Genomic DNA, 24,286 nt, shown 5'->3' with positions numbered 1-24,286 from the left:
TGTGTTCTTAATAAAGCCCCAACATATCATAGGATAATTTAATTTTCTTATTCACCAATTAGGTTTTCTTCTTCGAGTACCATCTCCGGTGCTCATAATGTTTTTTAGTAATATTGAGTAAATGGTGGATGTTATATTGCCAAACCTAGGCCTTGCTTTCCCACTATTTGACCTTCTGTTATTGATTTTATTACTTAAAAAGACAAATGATTAAATATTCACCTCCACTCAACATAGGACAAACTGGTTGGGAAGTCCTTATCATTGACACGGTCCATAATGGAAGACGTATCATATTGGTAAATAGGACGGGGGAAATATTATATAACCAAATAAACAACCGGAAATCAATTGAGAACATGACACAGGGACTGCAGCTATCTCACTACTTTTAAATTAGTTGGTTAAATATGACTGACCCACACTGGAACGGCCAAAAAGTGATTTTAGGCAATAATATAATACAATATTGAATCTGATCATAATACAATATTGAACACAAGACCTCTTTGCTCATTATTGGTGCCGTTAAGTATAAATAAGAATAATAGAAATATAATAGTTTGACCAAAAAACTCAAGAAATACTGAATGCTACAAAACTACAAAGATAAATGGGCGCCAATAAATCTTACCCGGTGATTTCTAAAGGACTCAAATTCGTTATAGAATATATAAAATCATTACATAAACCAAACTATCAAGATTAACATGCTTACCTATTTAATGTAAAAAATAGTCAATAAAATAAAATGATAAAAAAAATAAACTTCCAAGAAACTTTACTTAGTAATCACTATTAAAAAGCGGTATAACAATAATAACAAACTAGTATCTAAATGGTTGACTGCAGGGTTGAAAGTGACGAGGAAATTTCGACCAGAATAGAACTCGCACGGAAAAACTTTATTAACTGGCGTTCTGTATTATGCAGTAGAAGTCTGTCGTTGACCACACGTCTTAGAGTATTGAAGTGCTACATCTGGTCCACTTTGTTCTATGGATGTGAAACCTGGACAACAAAAATAAAAAATCTTAACAAATTAGAAGCGTTTGAGTTTTGGTGTTACCGTCGCATGCTCAGAATCCCGTGGACAGCACACATATTTAACGAACGCGTGCTAGAGACCGTACACAAAGAGCGAGCATTGATCAACATCATCAAAATGAGAAAGGTCCAATACTTCGGTCATATAATGAGAGGAATTAAATATTGCTTACTCCGGTTAATCATTCAGGGCGAAATCAAAGGAAAACGTTGGGTTGAAAGAAAACAACTGTCCTGGCTGCGTAACATTAGACAATGGACAGGTCGAACGGCCGAGGAACTGTTTCATCTAGCTGCCGACCGAGAATCATTTCATCAGCTTGTCAATATGACGAGAGCCAACGCTTGAATACAAGCACGGCACACAAAGAAGAAGAAGTATCTAAATAAACTGCGGTATAATAGGTACTTTTAAAAAAAGTAAATTAATTATTATCTAAAAATTAAAAAATAAAAAAAAATTTTGGGTAATAGACCACCATTTTTCGACCAAAAAAGCTTTTTGGTTTGTAAATTATACACATAATATACTCAAAAAATAAATGAACTTTATGAATATATATTATATTATAAGTTTATAATAAACAAAATAAATGAAAATGTCTCTTCACACTTAATTCGACATTACCAGTTCCATGATCTCAAGGTTGTTCACGCTTAGAGACCATGTATCTTGAAGCTAAAAATAGGTCTCAAAACAACTCTTCAAACGCAGGTCGAAATTAAATATTATGTGGTCTACCCAAATAAAACAATAAAGCACGAGAGGTTATGACATAATAAGGGCAGCTTCTAAAAGCTGCCCGACGATAGAAATTTAGAAAGATAAATATTTTAAATTTTCGTGATCAAACAAAGAGGGGCAAAATTAAAAGAACTTACTACAAATCCGAGTTATTGGCATAAAACTGTACTTAAGAGAATGGTTAAATAACATCTGTCGCCATCGTACTTCAAAACTAAGAAGCCTCAAATATCGGCATCTGCGTATTATTTATATCGTAGAAACAGACTACTTAGAACAAAATGTTAATATAAACACTTTTGACTGACTCTGTATCTGTTCCAAAATTGATCTTAATGACTTTAATCAGGGTACTACAGGCGAACCTTCAGAACAGTGAGGCAGCTTCAGCAGAAATTACTGGTGCTAAGGGAGAGTTACTGTTGCTAGAAAAGAGAAGTAAAGTCAACAAGGATCCAGATAAAAAATGGAAATATTGAACAAGTGGATAAAATGAAGTACTTAGGAGTCTGGATTACTAAAGATCTAAATCCAAAATCAGAAATTTGATCAAGAATAGAGCAATCAAGCGCAATCTTTTTGACGATGAGGAAATTTCAGAGTAACCAAGACTCAATCTGCAAATCCGATATCGGATGGTAAAATGTTATATCTTGCCTTAAACTTAATAAAGATATGGTTTTTTAGAAGAATTTTGAAAATACCATGGATCGAACATATTACGAACGAAATGGTTTTGCACAGAATGGGAAGAGACAAAAAAATTTTGACCACTATTAAAAGAATAAAGACAGCATATTTGAGGCACATACTTTGAAATGAGAAGTACGAGTTGTTGTAGGTGATTATGAAGGGTTAAATCGAAGGAAAAAGGAGTCCTGGTAGACTACAAATATCCTGGCTGAAATACATTCGCGACTGGACCGGGTTGAACACACAGACGCTTTTATGAAAAGCAGCAGATAGAGACGAATTTGCAATGGTTATTGCTAACCTTCATTGTGGAGTTGGCACTAGAAGAAGAAAAGAAGACAAAGTTTAGTGTCTTCTTGATACTCTAACTTCTCAAGTGCCTTGAGTCTATCAGGTCAAAATGAAAGGGTTCATCGGATATTGGCGGAAAGCTTGTATAAAACAGATCTGCAGAATTCCTAAGGACATATATAGTAGTCAATGGACGACGTACATCAAGCCAATTGACTTCCGTAGAAGTAAGAACTAGGAGAGGGGAAAAAAAAGAAGAAAAATGTTTTAACTGTAGATTCCTGGGATCAAAATATTAAGGTTTAACCCAACTTACTTAAATAAAATGTGACTTCTTACAGAGTTACAGGGTATTTTATTTAAAAATTGATACCCAGTACTTTAAAACTTAAATAAACGTTTTTGGCTACTACTAGAGGCGTGCGACAGGGAAACGTAATGGTTGAAATTCTACAAATTCTACGTTACTGGCGAAATTGCTATTTTAGCGCAATTTTCGGATTCTCCAATACTTTCTATGAACTAATATAGTTTTATTCGTAATGATAAAGTTGTTAATTTTCGAGATATATAAAGTTAAACATAACCAGTTACAGTTATTTCGATTATTGTATTAATATGTTAGTGTTTTGGGCCATAGGAATGTAGTTTTCACGCAAATAAAAAATTTGATTCACTATTAACAAAAAAAGATAGATGCCGTTAGATACATGTTAGATACTGAAATTTCTTAAAACGAATAGATGTATTCAGAATTAAAAAAAATCCTGGGTCTAAACAAACCATTTTGTGATAATCTAAATAAAATACAATGTATATAATACAAAACCATCAAAAACACATTTTAACTAAACCTTTTATAACAAACGTTCAATGTGAAGTCCATTTACCTCAATAAGTTTATCAATTCTTTCTTTGTAATTAATTTAAAAATACTTTATAACAAATTTTCTGTACTCTACATTTTTATTTACAATAATATAATTAGATTAACACGACTTAAAGTATTCACCACATTGTCTAATTAAATGCTTATGCTTTCATGGTATTAAAGTGCATAGACATATTGAAAATAAGTTCAGGTTTTGAAGTAGGCTCTGGTTCGAATTAATCGTTTTGAAGTAGTAGAATGCTGTCATTGCTGTTAGTTGTTGTTACTGTCACTGAATATTGTGATTGCTGTAAAATTTAAAAAGCTAATTAAGTGGCAATGCTGCGGCATAACAATTTAACTAATCATGGAATGCGAGATGTGGTCTGTGTTAATGTACAAGAAAATTATTCCTGTGTTGCTGCTGCACGAAGATATCGAGAAATGTATCCAGACAAATTTCAACCCAATCGCCAAACTTTCAGTACTATTTTTAATCGATTAGAAGATACTGGACAATTTAAGCCTAAAAGTGATGTGGGAAGATTTTTAACAGTCGATCAGGATGATGTTATTATAGTGAGAGTTCATTAATAGTGAACTAAGCATTCCACATTTATCAGCAATGACTGGAATAAGCCACTGTTCAGTTTTTCAAGTACTGAAAAAAAAAATCTACGACCTTATTATTTTACATTCGTATAAAAAGTAGTACTTACAGATTATCTTTAACGATTGAGTTTTGCTCAGTAAATGATAAATAAAAAAACCAAAATTGAATTTAAAAAAAAATGCGTTTACTAACGAGGCTAGTAATTCCACGCAGAGGAGTATTTAACTAAAGAAATAGCCACAATTGGTATATGAAAAATCCCCATCTATTTCGGAAATCATATTTTCAACAGGAATTTAAGATTAATGTATGGTACGGTATATTTACAAATAGTTTGTTGGGTCCTTATGAATTACCAATACATTTGAATGGTAACTCGTATTTAGAGTTGCTACAAACTACACTTTTCAACGATCTAGAAGAAGTGACACTAACTGAAAAAAGAGATAAGTGGTTTTTGCAAGATGGAGCTCTGCTTCATTGTCCTTTAATAGTACGGAACTATCTAGATCAATAATTTTCCCATCGTTTGATTAAAAGAGGTAGTGAAGTTCCGTGGCTGCCTAGAACACCCTTAGAATTTTATTTCTGGGGCTTATAAAATCACTTGTATATTCAAAAGAATTAAATAATGTCAAACACTATGCCAGCAAACAGAAAATTCTGCTAATTTTATTGCCAATTAGCTAAACATATTTTTTAAAGTTAGGTGATTGTTCAACGCTAGACTTAATACGCTGATTAAGGCAAATGAGCACATTGAACATTTGTTTTTTGATATTTTCGTGTTAGGTATTAAAATTGATCTTTTTAAAAACAGAATTTGTTTTTAAATGTTCAATGCATCTATTCTTTTCAAGAAATTTCAATAAATAACATTAGGTTTTTTTGGTACCAGTGATTAAAATTTCATATGCGTAATAAATGCAATGCTATGGCGCAAAAAACCGACATAATTAATACATAAATTAAAATAACTGTGCCGATTCATTTTTAACTTCAAATATCTCAAAAAATAATGATTATCGTTACAAACGATAATATAGTATTGGCATAGAAAGTATTAGAGAATCGAAAAATTGGACTAAAATGGCAATTCGAATAGTGGCGAAGAATTTGGGAAGGGTTAAACATCCACGTTTGCCTGCCGTACTCCTCCGGCAGTAGAAACTTTAATTTAACATAATTTAGTAGGGTGTACAATACCTACTCTTTCTGGCAAAGTATATGTAAGTATATGTATATATATAACAAGGATATGTCAAATAGTTTTAAGGTACTGGGTTTAAACAGTTTTTAAATTTTTAAATAAAACTTACTATAACTCAGAAAGGAGCCACATTTCATTTAAGGGATTTGGATTAAATCTTAACAGTTTGAGCTCCGTAATTTACAGTTAAAATATTTCCAATTGTTAATGAAACACCCTTTATAATGTACGATGATTACAGACAACAAAATAAGCAAACAAAATAGTCATATAAAGATAGACAAAACCAAACTCCATATATTATTAGGTTATAATCAATCCACATATTTTCACTTAATATTTTTCAAAGTATGATCTTATTCATGGTTTCATTATTGGTTACGTTGCCTTTCGTTTAATTTAACTATTTTTATATATCTTCTTGTGTCTGTCATTTTCTCTTTGTGTATGCTTGTCTTGTTTTTAGCCTATTAGTAATTATTGGACTAATTGCTTTCCTATTTAATATTAATATTAGATACAAGTAAATTTATTTTTGATACATTTTGATACGAATTTTTAAACGACTTAAATAAAATTAATGGTATTTTTAATCATAATGCAGACAAAATAAAATAGTACGCCTTTACTTTTTGAATATTTAAAACTAAATATTTATTTTTGTTTATCTGAAGGCAAGTATTTGATCTGGGATCACCACAGTGGCGGGTCGTTAAGGTTAATAGAAGATTTTTGCAACCATTTTACCTTCCACCATCACTATTTTGACTTTCACCCTTTTGCACCTTTACTATTAAGTTTTATTTTTAAGTGCTTACAAGCAATACAAAAGAAACTTTCTATAATGTTCACTGTTTGTTTTGTTTTAGTTTATTCATTGTTATTATATTATAAATATTATCTATAATAATATTATCTATAAATCCATTACAAGTAAAACATCATGCAAAATAAAAAAAAAATAAGAAAAAAAGTATTTTTCGATTCTTATATAAAAAGTAATAGGTGTACCTAATATATGCCTTGAGGCAGAGGCTGTTCTATCGTAATTTATTACAAATAAGATTTAATTCTCTGTTTGTAATGGATTTGTAGATTAATTTAGTATATAGAGTGATTGCAAAGTTAATTTTACGTAGGGCAATAATTTTTAATGCAATAAGTTTTTATTCGAATTTATCCTACTTATTGTCTGCCTTAATAGCTATACTTGAGACGAATTGATTTGAAGAGCTTTATTTTCTTTGAAAATATTTTAATGCAGAAGTCTAGAAAAATGTTAGATATAATAAGCAGGATTTTACCGAAACATGTTCCATTTGAGGGTTATATTTATTTTTATGGTAAATTATATGGTTTTATATCTTACCCTTACCCTTAAACTTTATTAAATTATAAATTGTGAACCTTAAATTTCACTGAATATTACATAAGTCATTTGAAATCAAAATTAAAAGTTTCAGTTTTTGACACTTTATTCCAATATGACTATTAATTTTGATAATATGATCAAATTGACAATTTCCATTATGTTTCGTGCAAATATTTTTTTGACCTTTTTTGTTTGCTTTTTATTGATAATCAAGATACAGATTATATGAGTTGAAGTAGTAACCAAACACCACCGTTTCTTAATTCTCTAGAATAGAACAAGAAACATAATTTTCTTCAACAGATTTATTCAGTTAGTTATTCACAGATTCCTTAACCAACTACTCTTAGGTTATTTTGGTTCAATTTTTAGATTAAATGAACAATTACAAGATTCAAAATCACTATCATAAAAAATTGGGATTTTACATAAAACTTGTCAACGTCGCGAATCGCTTCTACAGTGAAACTATCCACAGAAACAGCTAAGCGGTTCTAAATCAACAGAGCGTTCAGTGACGTAATTTTAAATCTGCTAGAGCGCACGGTATATTTACGTCTATTCCCATTCTGGTTCACTTGTACTTATTCTTGAATATTAGAGATTTGTTTTGCGTAGTTCAACGTATGCATTGTCTTGTTTTATTGCTAGTCTGCAATCAGATATATATTTATAACAAAAAGGTTTTGAAGCTGATTACTTGTGGCATGTGTACGTTAAATACTGTATTTAAATTGGAATAGCTCATAATGTTTCTGCCTTTACTAATATCTCTGTCTTTTTGTATACTATTTAATTTTTTTACTGATCTGCGTGCTTGATCTATTCTGTCCTTAATCTCCCGCCTGTCTGTTCTATGTGTCTTTCTTATTGCTCCGAGGTATTTAAAATATTTGCAACTATCATTTTTGTCTTTACCGTGTTTGCCTTAAATTAGGTTTGTTATATTGTCTCCTATATATAGATATTTTGATACCAATAGATCAAGATATTTTTTTTTACACATTATTATAGTTAGTTCTGCTTTATGATGTACCTCCCTTAAGTTTCTGGTCATGTATATTAGGTCAAATTTTTCCTGTGCTATGATATTCTGGTCATCTGAAAATTGCAACGTATACTTATATGCGTATATTAATTATTGAAATACCCATGCCATGACTTTTTTTCCAGTTTATTAGTGTATATTCCATATGTATTAAGAAAAAAGTAGGGGGTAAAGAGCGGCCTTTCATAAGACCCTTAGTTGCGATAAATACTTTTGTTACTTTGTTTCTTAATTTTATTTTTATTATTGTGTTTCTGTATATTTCCTTGCTGGCTTTAATAAGGTTTTGCTTATATGTATTTTTTTCATTGCTTTCCACAATTTTGCTACTAGTACACTTTCACATAATTCTATTAGATCTATGAAGTGTAGGTAGAGGCGTCTTCCTGCGTTACTTTTTTTCTCCATTATTTACCTTAATGTAAAAAAATAATCTAACCACTAATCCAAAATGTTTTCCAGCTTCTTGTTGCTTCTATTCGTTTACAATTACGTCTATGATAACTTTTGGGTATAATCTGTTGAAAGTTGATGTTACTATAATTTTTCTGTAGTTGTTTGAACTCCCTTGATTTGAATTAATGTTAGAAATTATATTTTTTACTCATATGGTTTTTTTGGGTGTTCTATATTATTCTTCGTTATTACTTCGAGGCGAGATGTTTGGTTGTTCCTTCTAATGCTCTTTATGAATTTCCTGGCTTTTGTGCACAAGATGCCCCCTAAATAGGTTTGTGTTTCACTATACTGTTGGTCGAATGTTTCTTTTTATATTTGGAAATTTAGTTTGTTGTTTGTTTTGCTTACACAAGCCTGTCTATAACCATTAACTCTTTTTATTTTCTCCGTCCACCATATGTGTTTACTTGTTCTCTTTCCTTAACCTGTTTTATTAAAGCCTTGTCGGCAGCCAAGTGTATTGCTTCCTTAATACTTCTTCTACCAATTTTCTTGTAGCTTTTCATGCAGTCTCTTCGGATATAATGTTTTTGTGCTCTCTTTATTGAGGTGATTTATGTTATAATTACCCTTTTTAATATTCTCTATTTCTACATCGTCTTCTCGCTATTTTTGTTGATTAATAAAGTAAAAGAAATATAATTTAGCTTTGACGGGATGATGCACATTCGTCTCCTCTATATTCCCTTACATCCATCGCCTGCATTGATGAATTCTGCTGTATTATTAGGTAGGCTATAATCGATCTTAATCCTCTTATTGGTTGTATCCTTATATAGGTGTGAATATCTTTATGTTTGTAGAAGCCGTTCATTATTCGTAGATAACACTATGCACATATATTTCTTTTGCTGGTTTAGCCATTAAAGTCTTCAAGTAAAATTTGTTCTCTGATATTTCCTATATCGTCAACAACCTTTTTAACCTATTAAAATATGTCTTCTTTAAGCTGGTTTGTTTGGTCATCTGTGGAAGAATATAAGGTTATAAATGCAATCCTTTTCCCCATTAGATACGCTGACGATACATCCATTCTTGCAGAAAATTTACAAGATCTCCAAACATTACTAAATCTAGTCAGTGAAGCAAGTTATCGGAGAGGCCTAAAAATCAACATTTCAAAGACAAAGTGGATGGCAGTTGGAAATACCAATATAGATCAAGGTTTGATTAGTGTTAATGGAGAGGAGATCGAATCATTTCAAATACCTTGGCAGCAATAATAACCAGGATCGAAATATCATGTAAGGCTTTTATGACCTGGAAACCAGTTTTATGCAACAGAAACCTGTCGATGAATATTCGTAAGAAGGTCCTAAAATGTTATGTGTGGTCCATCCTATTGTATGGTTGTGAGACATGGACGTTAAAAACCACAATGCTACACAAGTTAGAAGCATTCGAATTGTGGTGCTATAGACGAATCCTAAAGATATCGTGGTTTTCGCAATGAAGATGTTCTTCAAATGATCAATTCAGAACGTCTGCTCATAAACACCATAAAGAGGAGAAAAACAGAATACTTCGGCCATATAATTAGAGGACCTAAATACCATCTACTTCGTCTTATATACAAGAAAAAGTGGAAGGAAAGAGATGGATTGGTCGAAAGAAACTTTCATGGCTGCGTAATATTAGACAATGGTGTGGTTCCACAGTAGAAGAATTATTTCGTGCAGCAGCCGACAGAGAAAGGTTTCAGGAAATTGTAAACATGATGACGGCCAACGTCTTAATACGGACACGGCACCCAAAGAAGATATTATTATAATTTGATCACTTATAATGTTAATATTGGTAATATACCTTCTTCATTTTTGTTGTATCATACCTGCCCCTTTTTGTACTCTTTCTTCTTTGTAGATGAACATATATTTTCCGATGGTAATACTGTCTATCGATTTTTTGTTGGTCTTCGTTAGGGCAAATATCTATGTTAATTTTTTGTATTTCTGGATCTATTTCCTAAAGTTTTGTTTCAATTCCTTGTATGTTCTATGTTGCACAATTCATAATCCATTTCCGTCGCTTGGTTCGTTTTTTTATTTCATTCTTCGCGTTCCGAGGCTGCCTAGTTTCATTTGCAAATCGATTTTTTCCGAGAGATGAAGTGCAGATCCATCGTCTTAACACCCAATTTGGAGTATCACTGGAAAAATTTTAAATAAGGTATCCTTTTTTTAGACTAATTATCTGCCACAATCTTTAAGACTAGTCTTCCCTGTTTGGTTAATGTACCTTTCGATTGTGTGTCGTTTGCCATTGGCCAGTGTTCACCACCAACCTGGAGGATCAGAATTTTTTGTCAGAGTTTAGTCAACGACAAGAAAACCTTGACAAAAGAAATATACAATATTTTTTCTTCAGATCTTTTTCTGGTCTTGGTATCAATAATATTTTTTTCATTATTAAATATTATTTTGGTCATAACTAAGAGTGATTATTTTGTTGTAGATGTCTCTAGAGGACTTCTTTTGGAGTTATTATCTTTATCAGTAGTATTTTCTGTGTTCGCCTAGTTAGAATATCGCAGTCAGGTTTATATTGATTTGGACTACTGTTAAAATTTCTGCTTATTTTTTAATATTTCAAAAATATTCTTTTGCCTCCATTTAAAAATATTTATTTCGTTATTACTTATTGCTATATTTTAAATTTAACGTTAATTTCTAGTTACATTTCGAGCTATATTATTGCATGTAATTAATATATTTAATAAAAATTATTGCCCTAAATTTATCCCAGCACATTTTATTATAATCTTCAAAATAGAATAATTGCACCATTATTTAAGAAATCTGCACCAATACTTTTAGTCTTAGATATAAGAGAGGTGTACTATTTTATTTTTTTATATATTAAACATTAAATAAAATCAATGGCACGAAATTGTTTTTTATTTTTAATTGTATATACTAGCTAACTAACAATAATAATCTGTTTTAGATAGTATACTTCAATAATGGTGAATGCTTTTTGAATATTTCTACACAAATATTTTTAACTCCAGCGTAGACTTTGCGTATTATAAATTTTATTTTAATTTTAAAAAGGGATAATTCCCAGGAGTTGGGTGAATACCATATTAGTTAAAAAATTCTAACATCGAAGTAGAAAAATTCTTCTGGCATATTTAATTAATTTAATTTAATTTTTAATTTATTTTTTTAAATATACCACTAACAACAGAAGTTTTTTTAGTTCAATGTTCGAGTTTTTTAATTTAATTTTTCTGATTATCACATATAATTATATATATATATATATATATATATATATATATATATATATATATATATATATATATATATATATATATATATATATATATATATAAGCGGGGATCCTACAGCTTCTGCCGCTTCCCGCATTTCGATCGCCATCTTTTTCTATCTCTCCAGGTGTCTTCATCAATGGCTCTATCTCTCATGGTTTCCATAACACCTTGTATCCAAGACTTGGCTGGTCTTCCTCGTTTCCTTCTATTACTTGGATTGTATTCCATAGCTCTTTTTGGCCATCTGTTGTCGTCCATCCTCTGTACGTGTCCATACCATATTAACTGTCTAGTTTCTATTCTTTCAGAAGTTGTATGTACTCTATCTGTTTTTCTTCTAATTTCAGAATTAGGTATACGTTCTACTCTTGATATACGGCAAGCTCTTCTTAGGTAGTCCATTTCAACCGTGTCAACTTTTTTCTTTCCTTTTACTGTCATTTGCCAACATTCTGCTCCATATGTAAGAATGGGCTCTACAATTACTTTGTAGATAGTCATTTTAGTTCTCATAGTAGCTTTGTTGGACCAAAGTATCGAATTCAGAATTTGAACACTCTTCCTGCCTTGTTGCACTCTATAGTCTATATCTCGTTCCGTTGTTCCTTTACTGCAGATAATACTTCCCAAATATTTGTATTCGTAGCACCTTTTCATTTGTCTAATTTCCAAATCCGGGTCTTCGTCTTCATTGCCTATTCGCATATATTCTGTTTTAGACATATTCATACTCATCCCCCATTTTTCGTATTCATCTTTGAGCTTTCTAAGCATATAATCTGCATCTTCTTCACAGCTTGCAATTAGTACTTGATCATCTGCAAAGAACAGCGTTGTCAGATAATGGTTGTTAAGGTTCAACCCCATTCCCGCACATTTTTGTCTCCACTGGTGCAGTGCTTCTTGGATATATATTTTGAATAGGGTGGGGGAAAGACAACATCCTTGTCTCAAGCCTTTCGTTACTGTAAATACCCTTGAGAAAGTATTTCCTGTTTTTACAGTGCTTTGAGGACATTTATAGATGTTCAGTATTGCTTTTAGATATGTTTTACTAAGGTCCGTTTTCGTCAAGACACTAAATAAGAGTTTTAAAGGAACTGTATCATAAGCCTTCTCCAGATCTATAAATACCAGATGCGTAGGGAGGTTTCGAGCTGTTCGTTTTTCAATTACTTGTTGAAGGGTAAATGTGTTGTCCACGCACGATCTTCCTGCTCTGAAGCCGCTTTGTTCTTCAATTTCTTTATACTCCTCTTCTATTCTTCTTTTCAATATACGACCATATAACCTTCCCAGCGAGCTAGTTACGCTAATGCCTCTATAATTTCCGCATTCTTTTCTGTCTCCCTTTTTATAAATGGGGCTAATGTGGGCCAAATTCCAATCGTCTGGAATCGTTTGGCCTTCAATTAAGCATTTATTAAAAATATTCACTATGCTTTCCAAAAGAGCATCCGGTCCATGTTTCACCAACTCGATGGGAATGTCTCCAGGCCCAAGTGCTTTTCCATTTTTCATTTGTTTCAATTCTTTTTTTAGTTCTTCTTTGTTTATCTTATGCACCTCTGAGTTTTCTGTCATTGAGATATGGTCAGGTCTTTCCATAAATTCGTGCCTACTTTCTGTTAATAGCGTTTCGTAATATTTTTCCCACTTTTTATTTTGAATCAGGTTTATATTTCCCTCATCTTTTCTTTCTTTTCTAATACTTTTTATGAATTTCCAAGCTTGTGTCACTTTGGTTCCTCCTAAGCATCGGTTCATCTCTTCGCATTTCTCTTCCCACATTTCGTTTTTTCTTTTAGTGACTTCCTTCTTTGCTTCCCTGTTGAGTCTGCTGTAAATTCTGCGGTCTTCTGAGTCTTTCGTGGATAGCCATGTTTGATAAGCTTTTTTTTTGTCTTTAATTAATTTTCCTACTTCTTCGTTCCACCACTCAGGATTTTTTCTTTTGTCAGCTTCTTCGTACCCCAATGCCTCTTTGGCCGCCTGATGAATGCAATTTTTTATATCTTGATATTCTTTTTCGGCTGTTTCTCTTCGAGTTAAGTGAGTTAGTTTTGAGGCTAGTCTAAGTTTGTAGAGGAATTGTACTGATTCTTGTTTGAGGCTATCAATATTATATCTTATCTTTGTGGAAGCTGCTACCTTCTCCTGTTCAATTTTGTTCTTGTTTACTTTCCTGTAGTGTATGGTTATTTTTGCGACCACCATATAGTGGTCAGATCCGCATTCAGCACCACGATACACCCTTACGTCATTTGTTTGGAGCCTTTTGTTTTCTGGTTGGATGAGATAGTCGATTATAGATTTTATCTTTTTCTTTGGTTGTTCCCAGGTAAATTTATGTATATCTTTATGCTGATAAAATCCATTCATTATTTTAAGCTGTAATGTTTCACAAAGATCAATGAGTCGCTCTCCGTTGTTGTTTATTTTGTCTTCACCATATCTTCCTACCACATTGTCTTGTAATTTTTTGCCTACCCGAGCATTGAAATCTCCTAATAGGCATATTTCTTTGGATCGGTTTACATGGGTCAACACGTCAAGCAATTTGTCATAGAATTCATCCTTAACTTTTGTATCAGAATCGTCACTAGGAGCATATACTCCTATTATAACTATCGTCTCCCCATGTTTCTCAAGATCCATCATAATGATCTGCTCGTCTATCTCTTCCCAACTCCTGATATTGTTTTTGAGTTTTGTATGCACGGCTATAGACACACCTCTTTTTGCTCTTAATGATTTTTCAACTCCACTGTATAAATGAATATAGTCGTTCTTGATTTCATTTCCCTTTCCTTTCTTTTTTGTTTCTGTGAGAACGCATATGTCTATTTGTTGTCGTTCTAATTCTTGAAAAACTTCAGTTTCCTTGGTTCTTAGACCTTGTACATTCCATGTGGCCAATCTCATAGTCCTTTTTCGTAGCAGTCGTCGTCTTTTGTTTCCGTCCTTATTCCGAGGCTCTTGATCGAAATTTTTAGCAAATAACTTTTTTCTAGAAGAAGGGGTGCTGGCCCATCGTTCAAACCCCCAGACTTGGAGGACCAGGATACATATAATTATTGTTGTCTAAATTTCTGTATTATTTATTTTTCTTCTATTTTTTTTCTGGATTTTAATCCTCCGCGAAATACTCTCTAATTCTTTATTTTTCCACGCACGAATTATTCCTGTATCTATCTACTAGTGTGTATTGCAGAATACATATAGTTTATTTAAGCCCTATTGGTTGGCTTTCACGTTTTGACCGAATAAATAAATATTTTTTAGTTAGTTTTCGTAGTATTCTTACTTAGTCAAGTTGCTCTTAACAATTTGTGCTTTCATAATACTCTTTTGTAAGTAAGTGACAATTTATTAATCATCTCCAAATACTTCTGAAGGCTCTTACAGTAGAAGCGAAAATTAGGAAAATTAATTAATAAAAGACGAAATATATTCTAGTTTAAAAAAATATAAGCGAAGTTAAAAAAAATATAAACAGTGCATATTCTAAAATGTAAAAATAAAGATTTAAATTTTAAAAAAATATAGTCTACAGTTAAAACAACAGAACCATATAAATAAGTAAAATAAACCCTCAGAAAGTGCATGAGGAAACGTGCAGACTATCCATCTGCACCAATTCACCAAATTGCAAATATAACATCAATAAAGGACAAAGTCCGTTCTGTCAGCAAAAGATACGTCCTCCGCTCAATAGCTGGATTTAACAACAGAGCTATGCAAATTTTAAGGACTCCTTGCCACCGCTAAGGGCACATACTCACCATGCTCCCCCAAACAAAAGTTCCATTCCTTTCCAGCTTCTACACTAGGCTGGTAACAAACTTCCTGATTAGTATTACTACATCCTTGAAGTTACACATATAATATCGCAGATATTATATGTGTTACTTCAAGGATGTAGTAATAAAATCAAAGAAAACGAATGGCAAGAATACTATAAAAAATTGCTAACCGAAGACCGCCCCGAATTCAAAGAATCAGAAATAGACGGAATAGAAATCTACACACATGACAAAATCAAATTAAGCCTAGCTGAGGTAAAAAGAACGATCAAAACTCTAAAGAAAAAAAAAGCAGAAGGTCCCGGCGGAATATCAAATGAATTGATAAAAAACGGATCGGAAAAGCTATTCCGTATGATACATAAAATGTTTGAGAGAGCACTGAATGGAGAAGACTTACCGGCAGAATGGACCCAAGCATATATGACATCAATATACAAGAAAGGAAATAGAAAAAACTGCGAAAACTATCGGGGAATCAGCATTATATCGTCTATAGGTAGACTGTATGGAGAGACCATAAAGGAAAAATTAGAAATATATATATATATATACAAGATAAAATCGGAGAAGACCAGGCAGGTTTCACAGGGAAAGCATGCTTAGATTACATTTACACGGTAGAACAACTAATAGAAAAAAGAATGGCCAAAAATAGATCCGTCCATCTGGCTTTTGTGGATCTTAAGAAGCCATATGACTCAATACCTAGAACCAAGCTATGGGAAGCAATGGAAGACATCGAAATTCCACGAAGATTAATAAACGCGGCAAAAGCACTCTACAAGAATAACGAAGTAGCTATCAAAACGGGCAATAGAATATGCAGTTTATTTAAGATGACAAAGGGACTACTACAGGGTTGCTCCACATCCCCCACCCTGTTCAAAATATTCCTGGAAAAAAACCCTGAAACTATGAAAAAGAAAGTGCGAAGGAATGGGTATACCAGTAAGGAACGAATATCTATATATGCTAAGTTTTGCCGACGACCAAATAGTGATCGCACAAGACGAGGATGACCTCAGTTTTATGATGAGAAAACTGGAGCAGGAATGTACAAAGAATGGGATGGAAATAAACCTAAAGAAAACTGAATACCTAACAACGGAGAATACAGAAATAAAACAGCTGGAAATAGACGAAGGTAAACAAATCAAAGGAACAGACAAGTGTAAGTATTTAGGTTTCATAATATCAAACAATAAACAACGGAGGAAGATATAAAAAATAAACTAGGACAAACAAGAGACTGCATACGAAAATTGAACCCGGTACTATGGGATAAGAACATCACAATGAAAACAAAGAAAAAAATATATAATACCATCATCATCATCATAAGTGGCTCGACAATCCGTTGTGGATCTTGGCCTGCTCACAAAGAAGTCGCCACTCCTGTCGATTCCTGGCAACTTCCCTCCATCTTCTAACCCCTAGAATCTGTAGGTCTTCTTCCACATCATCAATCCATCTCATTCGTGGTCGTCCTCTGCTTCTTGTGCCCTCTGGTTTTGAAAATGTTAATCTCTTTGTGTATTCGTGATCTGACATCCGAGCAATGTGTCCAGCCCATCTAAGTCTCTGCACTTTAACGAATTTCACAATATCTGGATCGGTGTATAACTGATACAGTTCAAAGTTGTATCTTCGACGCCATAGCCCATTTTCATTTACGGCCCCAAAAATCTTTCTAAGAATTTTTCTCTCAAAAATACCAAGAAGTCTTTTATCATTTTGAGATAAGATCCACGTTTCAGCCCCATATATCAAAACTGGTCTTATTAAGGTCCTGTATATATTAAGCTTTAGTGCACGTTTTATATTTTTATTTTTTAAATGTCTCTGGAGGCCGTGAACAGTTCTGTTTGCTATTGCTATGCGTCTTTTTATTTCGTCGCTTGTCGTGTTTGTTGCGTTTACTAGCGATCCAAGATATGTACATTCTTTGACTTGCTCAAAGGTATGGTTGTTAATTTAAATCCTTTGTTGGATATTTCGAGGGTTTTAAGAAACCAACATATATTTGGTTTTTTCCTCGTTTACCACAAGTCCTAATTCACTTGCTGCGTCCGCAAGCCTTGTAAAACACTGCACCATGTCTCTCATACTTCTGCCCACTATAACTATATCGTCAGCGAATGCGAGAATTTGCGTCGATCTATTAAAAATAGTTCCATTCATTCTAATATTTAATTGTCTGATTGCCTTTTCCAAGGCAATATTAAAAAGCAGACACGCCAACGCGTCTCCCTGTCTTAGACCATTATTAATGTCAAAGAACGTAGAATTTTCTCCTTCACTTCTAACGCATGAGCTTACGTTTTGCATTGTTAGGTGGGTCAACTTAACTAACTTAGGTGGGATCCCAAAGTCTATCATTGCATTATATAATGCAGTTCTTTTCACACTGTCATAGGCTGCTTTGAAGTCAATGAAGAGATGGTGTGTTTCTATGTTATATTCTAGTGACTTTTCTAGAATCTGCCTATGTGCTTGAATTTGATGTGTAGTTGTATATAATACCATGACAAGAAGTATTCTCACTTATGGGTGTGAAAATTGGACAATAAATAAGAAAACCAAAAACAAAATAAGAGCAACAGAGATGGAATTTCTAAGGAGAAGCTGCAGAGTAACAAGAAGAGATAGAATAAATAACATGGAGATTAAGAGGAGAATGGGAATGAACTCCGACATAATAGACTACATCGAACAGAAGAGGTTAACCTGGTACGGATATGTCAGAAGAGCAGACCAAAATCGGTGGAAAAATAGAATAACAGAGTGGAACCCGATAGGAAGAAAAAAAAAGGCAGACCCCGACGATCTTTCAGAGATGAAGTGGACGAAGCAATGAGTAGAAGAAACCTACAGGAAGGGGACTGGCTAAATAGGAAAAATTGGAGAAAACGGTTGAGTGAAGGAATACAGTGAAAATCCTTATATATATATATATATATATATATATATATATATATATATATATATATATATATATATATATATATATATATATATCGCAGATAAACTAATTGCACGCCAAGAACGCTAATTCTGAGCCGTTTCTAGTATGACTGGTAACACCTTATGCTTATGGATTGGTTTTCTGGTCTATATTCTACCTCATAGTGCTCCTTTTTTATATCACCATTATCGAAACCACCACTCTATAGCCGCATATTACTCCAAAAAACACTCACTTGCAACTAACTTTGCTCGATCCCCTCAAAACCTCCTGCAAAAAAGTGAGACCCTCCTTTAAAAAGCGGAAGCTTAAGCAAAGCACTAATGTTCAGATTGATTGAACGCAGACAATAGAATGTACTGTAAATAACAAAAATTACTAGAAGATAATAACATTAGTACTAAAACCGAAATATAAAACAGTAATCAGACATGGTATTGATATGGTATGCTGCGGAAACAATAGTCATGACTAACAAAGATAAAGAAAAATTAAGAAAAATTCCAAAACGAATTTTTGGACTACAGAAATCTTGAGAAAGATAATTAAGGCGACTAATAAATAACGAAACATAAACCCAAATAAATAGAAAAGATATATTCCGCTACATAAAGACTAAATGACTTAAATAAATCGGTGATATTAAAAAAAAAGGGAACTTATAAATAAAATATTAAAATGTAGTTTTAAGATTTCGAGAAAGACCAAAGTGCAAACGAGAAAATCAAGTCAAGGATAATAATAAAAAGATAAACATTCTTTAGTAAAGAGAAAAAAAATAGAACAGAATGGAGGTCAATTAAAAATTGAACAAAATCATCAAACCAGTTTTGATAAAGAAAAACGCAGAGAAAAATTGGACTGATGCTTCCGAAAAACCAATCAAAATGGCCTGAACGTTCAACTTCAATTATACAGTTTTGGTACTTATTAATAAATGCATAATACCCAGTCCTATATATCGTTACTGATTATTTTGTCAAAAGTTTCAAGATATATGTTTAATTATTCAAAATTCCGTTTTGGTACCATTTTATTCCATCAATACCTTTCCAACCACTGCACGCTTCTTCATAGTTTGTCACCGATTTTAGAAATTATTTATTTTTCTATCTTCGAAATTTATAATTTTTATTGTGTTGTTTTTGTTTTCGTAGGCATTTTTACTTTGTGTAGTATGTTCTTATTACTTAGTACATTATGTTTAATCTTTTAATACTGTGGAATTTCTACTTTATTTAATATAAAGACGACTTTTATAACAACTACTGTATCTGCTGATACATGTTATATTGTCTGTCCAAGTACTAATTATTATTAATTCTTTTTTAATCATTTGGCCTCTTAAATTTACAATTATATTAAATTAGAAATAGCGTTCAGAAACTTTTTCTAGGCCTTATTTTTTATAAAAAATTTAAATTTAAAATTAAATTATTGAAGTATAGCTACTATAAATCTTCATTGATTTTATTACAATTTTTAACGCGCACAGCTATGTATTTGCACATATTTTAATAATTTAAAATATATTTTTAGATTTTAACTAATACTAAAATTAGGTAAATAATTAAAATTTATCCCTGTGATTAAAAATCTTAATATTGATATAAATATATGTTTTAAATCGATTTTAAGTGATGCTAAAAAGTTGTTTTATATTTGATATATTACTTAAAATATACATATTATACGAAAAGGTATACATAATTCGAAGGTTTATATATGTATTTGGTACACATGGTATTTGTACCTGGTATACCTAAACAATCATTTCTTATATTCTTTTATTAAATTCCACATGAATATTCGAAATCAAAATATGTGATACTGCTCCTACATTAGAACTACAATAGTCCATCGCATCTACGGCGTTAATTTCGTTAAAGTTCATTAAACTTATCTGATGTATTTATTAACAGGCACATATTATTAGGACATGCTGTATGAGTTACTGGCCCATGCTTGGTCGTCAAACTGGATGTTTGTTATAGAGGTCATGATGAACGTAAGCCAACTAAAAATAAAGGAAATTTTCAAATGGAAGTTAAAGTTTCAAGAAATTATATGCTACGTGATTAATAACAAATTTAAACCCTTAATTTGTAATCTCACATTAATCTTAACTTACTAATTTTATCTATATAATTGTGATGATACTATATTTTAATTTTATAACCAAGCTATTTACCTGCAGGTATACACAAACTTGGTCAATTGCTAAATACTGTGGTAATAATTTCATAGTAAGAATATTATATGTATCTAAGCAGCTTGGGTCAAAGTATAAATTGTTTGTATTTTGATGAATTGTTTGTATGTTTTATATTGTGAGCTTACCAATTGGTTTTGAACTATTTTGGGTTTGCTGTTGATCAGAAAATTTACCTCAGATAAGTACGTATAGTCAGTTTAAAGTTGTGTTGAGTGTACCTATTTTAAACTGCCAATAAATCATTTACTCCACAACATTCGACTTCGAATTATTTTACATCATCGACCGAGAAGTTCGGACATAGGGCATTCGGAATTATATATTGATCCTTTGAGCCGGATCTAAGATTCATTTAGAAGATTCTAACTGATTTCTGTGGAGTTTTCCTTATATATCAGATACTAAAATAGTCAGTTAATACATTAATAATCAATAATCGAAAAAAAATAAAATAGATGTCTCGAAAACTAAATTTGTCCCAATTTTTGGTGAAACGTTTAATGTTGTTATAAAATAAAACTTTTAACAACATTTCGTATATCACTGAAAAGTCTGCAGTGAATTTAATTTTTATTACAAACTAATGGCTTAAATGTAACATGCTACAAGGTAAAAAAGTTTTGTCAAGCTTATTACAAAAAGATAATATTGTTGAAAATCCAGTCAGGATAAGGATAAAATAATCTTCATTTTTGGCCCGAGTTGTTCTATTTCTATTGAGTTTTTTTTTAGTTTTCTCTTGACAGAGTTTGCTGCATTATTTCCACGTTATTTAAGGCTATTTAAATGAAAAAAATATTTTACATTTTTGGCATTGAACTTTGGGAGTTTTTGACAATTGGGTTTTTTGTAGCTTCCTTTTAGTTCAAGATATATGCAACAATGATCTATTTGATCTTTTCTAACTTCTTCGCACGGAATGAATTCTATTATTTTTTTATTTTGCTCGTATGAAGTGGACATATTGTAACTAGTTGGACGCCCTCTTTTAAAATAATTTGACTTATTTTTCAAACAAAAGATTTGTGAAATTTCTGCTTTAAATTATAGTAGAGGTAACTGTTCTTCGTATTTTTAAAGAATTGCAATCTCTTTAATCTAAAACACCAATAATGTAACAACATGTTTAAAAAACAATAATGCCAGCAAAGGGAAAAAATAATTTGTGGTACATGTTATTCTATATAAGGCAATGAGCGAATCTAACAAATCAACGCCACCCATATTCTTATTGTATAAAAGAATAGATGATGTTTAATCGAGATCAATATATTGTTTAAATATACGGTGTCATCTATTCTTTTTGTCACATCGATACGCTCCTGCCTATGAGCTTAAAATATAAACACGTTTTTTGTCAAATAACTTCACCACAGCCAGGGGAACACCACTAATAATAGTTTTCTGTTCCTGAAATAAACCTTTTTTTTATTTTTTATTTCTTTGTCTGATATCAGTTCACAGCTACCGAGTCTAATTTACCTTACAGTCCCTACAAACTGTATACCATTTTGCTAATTGTAACTGCAAATTGATGGTGTTGAACAAATTGTTAAAGTGCAATTTATAATTCTGGTGTTTCGAAATAATCTCTGATAACCACATTTCCAGCTGAACCAATCATCATTAAATGATGATGTTTATGATAAAACAAAAATTTTGTATCCCCATTATTTCGGTTTTATTTTTTGGTCGTAGTGTTTGAGACTGTTTCTTTCTTTAAAAGGAACAGTTTGCAGTTCTAATAACAAAACCTCTTTAATAAGAATTTGATTACTGTTCTTTTGTATAATTTACTACAATCTGGAGAGTCTATAGATGGTTATTTAGAGTTATCGCTCATATATAAATTTTTTTATACTCTCAAATCAGTTTAGACATCAGCTACTTGGATTATCTTCGTGTTTGGATTTTAGAATATTTATTGTCTTGGTAATTTAGATATTGATATATAGAATGGCATGCCAATAAATTGTTCCATTTGAGTTTTTGTTACTGCGAGTGGTTAATTTGGATTTTCTTTGATGTATAATAAATTGACTTCTTAATTAAAAGTTCAATCAACTCATCGTAAAAAGATTTAGTTATGTATTCTATTGGCTGTTTTACCTTGTTTATTATCTTTCCATTTCAGAATGAGTATTAAAATTTCTGTTTGGCAGCCTTTCCATCTGTTTATAATCTTTTAACATTTTATCCATAGAATTAGATAATATTACACTTCATGTCTCAATAGAACATATTTCATCACCCATATCTTTATAAATACCTTTTTTTTCAATACCTTCCAAACGAGGTATCACTTGCCATAAGGTCCCATTAAAAATTTTCTGTCACAGTGGCGCTGTAACGTCATCATCATCATCTTTGGCTCGACAATCCTCTGTGGATCTTGGCCTGCTCTAAGATTCGTCGCCATTCTGTTCGGTTTCTGGCAACATGTTGCCATCTTCTGATTTTTAATATCCGCAAGTCGGTTTCAACTTCATCTAATCACCTAATTCGCGGTCGGCCTTTGCTTCTTCTTCCTACAGGTGTTCCTGTGGTTAACTTTTTAGCAATCGTATTTTCTGACATTCGGATTATGTGTCCAACCCATCTAAGTCGCTGTGTTTTAATAAACGTTATGACATCTGGCTCATCAAAGAGCTGATACAATTCAAAATTATATCTTCTGCGCCACTGCTCTTGGTCGTTTATAGCTCCAAATATTTTGCGGAGTATTTTACGCTCAAATATTCCTAAAAGTCTTTCATCTTTCTGCGTTAGAGTCCATGTTTCTGCTCCATATGTGAGGACCGGCCTCAGCAATGTTTTGTATATAATAATTTTAGTTCTTCTTTGAATGTTTCTTGAGTGGAATTGCTTTTGGAGTCCATAGTATGCCCTATTTGTAAGATTTATTCGTCTTTTGATTTCTTCGCTTGTTTTATTGGTAGCAGTCAATAGCGACCCAAGGTATGTGAAGTTGTCAACACGTCCAAAGGTATGACTTCCACAGCTGTAACGTCATCTGTCACTATTACGTCACCTGTTATGGCTAGATGAGAAGACTACGTCTTTTTACCTCCCTCCAAATTTCACTATTATAACGATAACCGTTTAAAAGATACGAGGGGAGGAAGGGAATTTTGACTAGTACTATATATAAATTAATTATCTCACAATTAAAAAAATTCAGAGAGCTTTGTGTTCAGAAATAGTCATAATAAATATGCATACAATTATCTTGGGTAGCTTTTGGTAAATTAAGCTATATTTTGAAGAACAAGGAGACGTACCAATGAATCTATAGTATAGAGTGTATCATAAGTGTATCTTATCAGTGACTAGAAACAAAAACATACAAAAAGAACCCTTGTAAAGGTATCCTTGTAGAGTAAAATAATCAGCATTCAAAAACATGTGTAAACATTAGAAAATCCATACGATATTGAAGGAGTGTCTGACGCTTACCCTGCAAACGCACCACATACTTCCAGTTAAATTATGTTAAGAATATAAACAACTTTTTAGCAATTACTAATAATCGTGGGCTATACTAGTTATAATAATTATATATTAATTATCATAAATAATAATAACCTTATAAGTAAAAAACAAATCTAACAATATCATAAAATTAACACTAATATTCCAATCGAATCTCCTTGTCAACATCCAATGCTCAA

General features: G+C 32.0%; 1 protein-coding gene across 5 annotated transcripts in view; it reads left to right on the top strand.

The window, feature by feature from the left end:
- Positions 1–24,286, top strand: part of LOC140436811 (uncharacterized) — a 321,169-nt gene that overhangs the window by 206,367 nt on the left and 90,516 nt on the right. The window lies entirely within an intron of this gene.

Source organism: Diabrotica undecimpunctata, chromosome 3 (assembly GCF_040954645.1).
Source record: "Diabrotica undecimpunctata isolate CICGRU chromosome 3, icDiaUnde3, whole genome shotgun sequence".
Lineage (NCBI taxonomy): Eukaryota > Metazoa > Arthropoda > Insecta > Coleoptera > Chrysomelidae > Diabrotica > Diabrotica undecimpunctata.
This window is presented reverse-complemented; position numbering and strand designations above follow the sequence as displayed.